This window comes from Schistocerca cancellata, unplaced genomic scaffold (assembly GCF_023864275.1).
Source record: "Schistocerca cancellata isolate TAMUIC-IGC-003103 unplaced genomic scaffold, iqSchCanc2.1 HiC_scaffold_585, whole genome shotgun sequence".
NCBI classification, from domain to species: Eukaryota; Metazoa; Arthropoda; class Insecta; order Orthoptera; family Acrididae; genus Schistocerca; species Schistocerca cancellata.
Window position 1 is genome coordinate 1 of NW_026046597.1, and position 5,000 is coordinate 5,000.

The 5,000-nt window shown below is 51.5% G+C and overlaps 8 non-coding genes across 8 annotated transcripts; all 8 read right to left on the bottom strand.

The window, feature by feature from the left end:
• Positions 1-177: 177 nt before the first annotated feature.
• On the bottom strand, positions 178-259 carry Trnas-aga (transfer RNA serine (anticodon AGA)). Its single transcript has one exon. It is a non-coding gene; the product is annotated as a tRNA-Ser (tRNA).
• Positions 260-937: 678 nt separating this feature from the next.
• Trnas-cga (transfer RNA serine (anticodon CGA)) lies at positions 938-1,019 on the bottom strand. The gene has a single exon. It is a non-coding gene; the product is annotated as a tRNA-Ser (tRNA).
• A 567-nt stretch (positions 1,020-1,586) lies between these two features.
• Positions 1,587-1,668, bottom strand: Trnas-aga (transfer RNA serine (anticodon AGA)). Its single transcript has one exon. It is a non-coding gene; the product is annotated as a tRNA-Ser (tRNA).
• Positions 1,669-2,347: 679 nt separating this feature from the next.
• Positions 2,348-2,429, bottom strand: Trnas-cga (transfer RNA serine (anticodon CGA)). The gene has a single exon. It is a non-coding gene; the product is annotated as a tRNA-Ser (tRNA).
• A 567-nt stretch (positions 2,430-2,996) lies between these two features.
• On the bottom strand, positions 2,997-3,078 carry Trnas-aga (transfer RNA serine (anticodon AGA)). The gene has a single exon. It is a non-coding gene; the product is annotated as a tRNA-Ser (tRNA).
• A 680-nt stretch (positions 3,079-3,758) lies between these two features.
• On the bottom strand, positions 3,759-3,840 carry Trnas-cga (transfer RNA serine (anticodon CGA)). The gene has a single exon. It is a non-coding gene; the product is annotated as a tRNA-Ser (tRNA).
• Positions 3,841-3,978: 138 nt separating this feature from the next.
• Positions 3,979-4,051, bottom strand: Trnak-uuu (transfer RNA lysine (anticodon UUU)). The gene has a single exon. It is a non-coding gene; the product is annotated as a tRNA-Lys (tRNA).
• Positions 4,052-4,406: 355 nt separating this feature from the next.
• Positions 4,407-4,488, bottom strand: Trnas-aga (transfer RNA serine (anticodon AGA)). Its single transcript has one exon. It is a non-coding gene; the product is annotated as a tRNA-Ser (tRNA).
• Between the last annotated feature and the right edge of the window lie 512 nt (positions 4,489-5,000).

Here is a 5,000-nt window from a genome sequence, read left to right on the forward strand (position 1 = left end):
TCAAATTGCAGCAGTTTTTTACGTCTCATACGTTGAAGCAGAGGAGCTACGTGTTTTCTCGACACTCACTGGGCGATTGGAAAATTCACAAGCGTCTCGAATGCAATGTTTCCCACGTATTCGCTCATTTCACGGTTCCGTTGGAGATGCTCTTCACCTCTTGACACAAAAATGAAACGCAGTCGGTAGGACTCGAACCTACGCTCCCAGAGGGAATCTGATTTCTAGTCAGACGCCTTAACCACTCGGCCACGACTGCCGGTCGCATTAGCCTCTGTCGACAAGTGAAAACGGCTCCTTTTAAAGCAACCTGACGGCAGAAAACGACATGGCCTCACTCGTTTCAGTAGTGCTTCCGTGGCCAGCACAGTAGCCGTTACGACAGTGTATTAATTTTCGCCCGGACAGGGGCTTGAACGCGGGACCTTTTGGTTGAAGGCATAGTGCTCTGCCGACTCAGCTACCCTGTCCGCCTGCCAAGGATTATGGTACAGCTGCAATGTGTGGCAGTGATTCGCGTGTCGTAATTACTGGCTTGTGGCTCCAATGGCGACTTCACCGACTTCCCACTGACGCACCGCTGACGCTAGTTTTCTCTCGTCTTAAACGATGGACGTACTTTCAAGCAGCTGCGAGATCTTACGAAAAGAAACGCTGCACCACTGCTTGTGCCGCACTCGAATGACTCAATTGCGATTCTTAAAAAGAAATGAATGCTCGCTCTGTCCAACACTTTCAAGCACGTCTGCGTACTCACGAACACGGCGACGGCGCGAGAAAATGACGGGGGTGCGCTCGTGGGGCCTGCGACGGTTTTCTGTATTACTAGCTTCCGTGCGAGGTGAACCGATAGCCACAGGAAGCAGAGGCCGCCGCGAAAATCAGTATTCTTAAACATGCGTGCGAAAATTTGTGCTCGTTTGTACGCAAAATCGCACGCAGCCGGTAGGATTCGAACCTACGCTCCCAGAGGGAATCTGATTTCGAGTCAGACGCCTTAACCACTCGGCCACGACTGCCGGTGGCGCCAGCTCCTCCCGACACATGCAACTGCTGCCGTTTAGAGCACTGCAGTGCCAGGAAACGGCACAGCTGCATTCTTTTCCGTCGTGCTTTCACCGCTACTAGGCGAGCCGCTACCAAAGTATTAAAATTTCCGCCCGGACAGGGGCTTGAACCCTGGACCCTCACGTCAAATGCCTTATGCTCTACCGACTGCGCTATCCGGGCTCACCTCACGTTACTACACCTCCCACTATGCTACGGACACATTGCCTCTTGTCCTTTACTGTTGGGCAATCGTTGCATGGAGCTGTTACTAATTAAGCGTCCTCTAAAATGCTGTCTACAAACGCATCACGCTAGGCTCGTAACAGACTATCGAAGAAAAACTGACACACGATGTAAAATCAAATTGCAGCAGTTTTTACGTCTCATACGTTGAAGCAGAGGAGCTACGTGTTTTTCTCGACACTCACTGGGCGATTGGAAAATTCACAAGCGTCTCGAATGCAATGTTTCCCACGTATTCGCTCATTTCACGGTTCCGTTGGAGATGCTCTTCACCTCTTGACACAAAAATGAAACGCAGTCGGTAGGACTCGAACCTACGCTCCCAGAGGGAATCTGATTTCTAGTCAGACGCCTTAACCACTCGGCCACGACTGCCGGTCGCATTAGCCTCTGTCGACAAGTGAAAACGGCTCCTTTTAAAGCAACCTGACGGCAGAAAAACGACATGGCCTCACTCGTTTCAGTAGTGCTTCCGTGGCCAGCACAGTAGCCGTTACGACAGTGTATTAATTTTCGCCCGGACAGGGGCTTGAACGCGGGACCTTTTGGTTGAAGGCATAGTGCTCTGCCGACTCAGCTACCCTGTCCGCCTGCCAAGGATTATGGTACAGCTGCAATGTGTGGCAGTGATTCGCGTGTCGTAATTACTGGCTTGTGGCTCCAATGGCGACTTCACCGACTTCCCACTGACGCACCGCTGACGCTAGTTTTCTCTCGTCTTAAACGATGGACGTACTTTCAAGCAGCTGCGAGATCTTACGAAAAGAAACGCTGCACCACTGCTTGTGCCGCACTCGAATGACTCAATTGCGATTCTTAAAAAGAAATGAATGCTCGCTCTGTCCAACACTTTCAAGCACGTCTGCGTACTCACGAACACGGCGACGGGCGCGAGAAAATGACGGGGGTGCGCTCGTGGGCCTGCGACGGTTTTCTGTATTACTAGCTTCCGTGCGAGGTGAACCGATAGCCACAGGAAGCAGAGGCCGCCGCGAAAATCAGTATTCTTAAACATGCGTGCGAAAATTTGTGCTCGTTTGTACGCAAAATCGCACGCAGCCGGTAGGATTCGAACCTACGCTCCCAGAGGGAATCTGATTTCGAGTCAGACGCCTTAACCACTCGGCCACGACTGCCGGTGGCGCCAGCTCCTCCCGACACATGCAACTGCTGCCGTTTAGAGCACTGCAGTGCCAGGAAACGGCACAGCTGCATTCTTTTCCGTCGTGCTTTCACCGCTACTAGGCGAGCCGCTACCAAAGTATTAAAATTTCCGCCCGGACAGGGGCTTGAACCCTGGACCCTCACGTCAAATGCCTTATGCTCTACCGACTGCGCTATCCGGGCTCACCTCACGTTTACTACACCTCCCACTATGCTACGGACACATTGCCTCTTGTCCTTTACTGTTGGGCAATCGTTGCATGGAGCTGTTTACTAATTAAGCGTCCTCTAAAATGCTGTCTACAAACGCATCACGCTAGGCTCGTAACAGACTATCGAAGAAAACTGACACACGATGTAAAATCAAATTGCAGCAGTTTTTACGTCTCATACGTTGAAGCAGAGGAGCTACGTGTTTTCTCGACACTCACTGGGCGATTGGAAAATTCACAAGCGTCTCGAATGCAATGTTTCCCACGTATTCGCTCATTTCACGGTTCCGTTGGAGATGCTCTTCACCTCTTGACACAAAAATGAAACGCAGTCGGTAGGACTCGAACCTACGCTCCCAGAGGGAATCTGATTTCTAGTCAGACGCCTTAACCACTCGGCCACGACTGCCGGTCGCATTAGCCTCTGTCGACAAGTGAAAACGGCTCCTTTTAAAGCAACCTGACGGCAGAAAACGACATGGCCTCACTCGTTTCAGTAGTGCTTCCGTGGCCAGCACAGTAGCCGTTACGACAGTGTATTAATTTTCGCCCGGACAGGGGCTTGAACGCGGGACCTTTTGGTTGAAGGCATAGTGCTCTGCCGACTCAGCTACCCTGTCCGCCTGCCAAGGATTATGGTACAGCTGCAATGTGTGGCAGTGATTCGCGTGTCGTAATTACTGGCTTGTGGCTCCAATGGCGACTTCACCGACTTCCCACTGACGCACCGCTGACGCTAGTTTTCTCTCGTCTTAAACGATGGACGTACTTTCAAGCAGCTGCGAGATCTTACGAAAAGAAACGCTGCACCACTGCTTGTGCCGCACTCGAATGACTCAATTGCGATTCTTAAAAAGAAATGAATGCTCGCTCTGTCCAACACTTTCAAGCACGTCTGCGTACTCACGAACACGGCGACGGCGCGAGAAAATGACGGGGGTGCGCTCGTGGGCCTGCGACGGTTTTCTGTATTACTAGCTTCCGTGCGAGGTGAACCGATAGCCACAGGAAGCAGAGGGCCGCCGCGAAAAATCAGTATTCTTAAAACATGCGTGCGAAAATTTGTGCTCGTTTGTACGCAAAATCGCACGCAGCCGGTAGGATTCGAACCTACGCTCCCAGAGGGAATCTGATTTCGAGTCAGACGCCTTAACCACTCGGCCACGACTGCCGGTGGCGCCAGCTCCTCCCGACACATGCAACTGCTGCCGTTTAGAGCACTGCAGTGCCAGGAAACGGCACAGCTGCATTCTTTTCCGTCGTGCTTTCACCGCTACTAGGCGAGCCGCTACCAAAGTATTAAAATTTCCGCCCGGACAGGGGCTTGAACCCTGGACCCTCACGTCAAATGCCTTATGCTCTACCGACTGAGCTATCCGGGCTCACCTCACGTTACTACACCTCCCACTATGCTACGGACACATTGCCTCTTGTCCTTTACTGTTGGGCAATCGTTGCATGGAGCTGTTACTAATTAAGCGTCCTCTAAAATGCTGTCTACAAACGCATCACGCTAGGCTCGTAACAGACTATCGAAGAAAACTGACACACGATGTAAAATCAAATTGCAGCAGTTTTTACGTCTCATACGTTGAAGCAGAGGAGCTACGTGTTTTCTCGACACTCACTGGGCGATTGGAAAATTCACAAGCGTCTCGAATGCAATGTTTCCCACGTATTCGCTCATTTCACGGTTCCGTTGGAGATGCTCTTCACCTCTTGACACAAAAAATGAAACGCAGTCGGTAGGACTCGAACCTACGCTCCCAGAGGGAATCTGATTTCTAGTCAGACGCCTTAACCACTCGGCCACGACTGCCGGTCGCATAAGTGTCTGTCGACAAGTGAAAACGGCTCCTTTTAAAGCAACCTGACGGCAGAAAACGACATGGCCTCACTCGTTTCAGTAGTGCTTCCGTGGCCAGCACAGTAGCCGTTACGACAGTGTATTAATTTTCTCCCGGACAGGGGCTTGAACGCGGGACCTTTTGGTTGAAGGCATAGTGCTCTGCCGACTCAGCTACCCTGTCCGCCTGCCAAGGATTATGGTACAGCTGCAATGTGTGGCAGTGATTCGCGTGTCGTAATTACTGGCTTGTGGCTCCAATGGCGACTTCACCGACTTCCCTCTGACGCACCGCTGACGCTAGTTTTCTCTCGTCTTAAACGATGGGACGTACTTTCAAGCAGCTGCGAGATCTTACGAAAAGAAACGCTGCACCACTGCTTGTGCCGCACTCGAATGACTCAATTGCGATTCTTAAAAAGAAATGAATGCTCGCTCTGTCCAACACTTTCAAGCACGTCTGCGTACTCACGAACACGGCGACG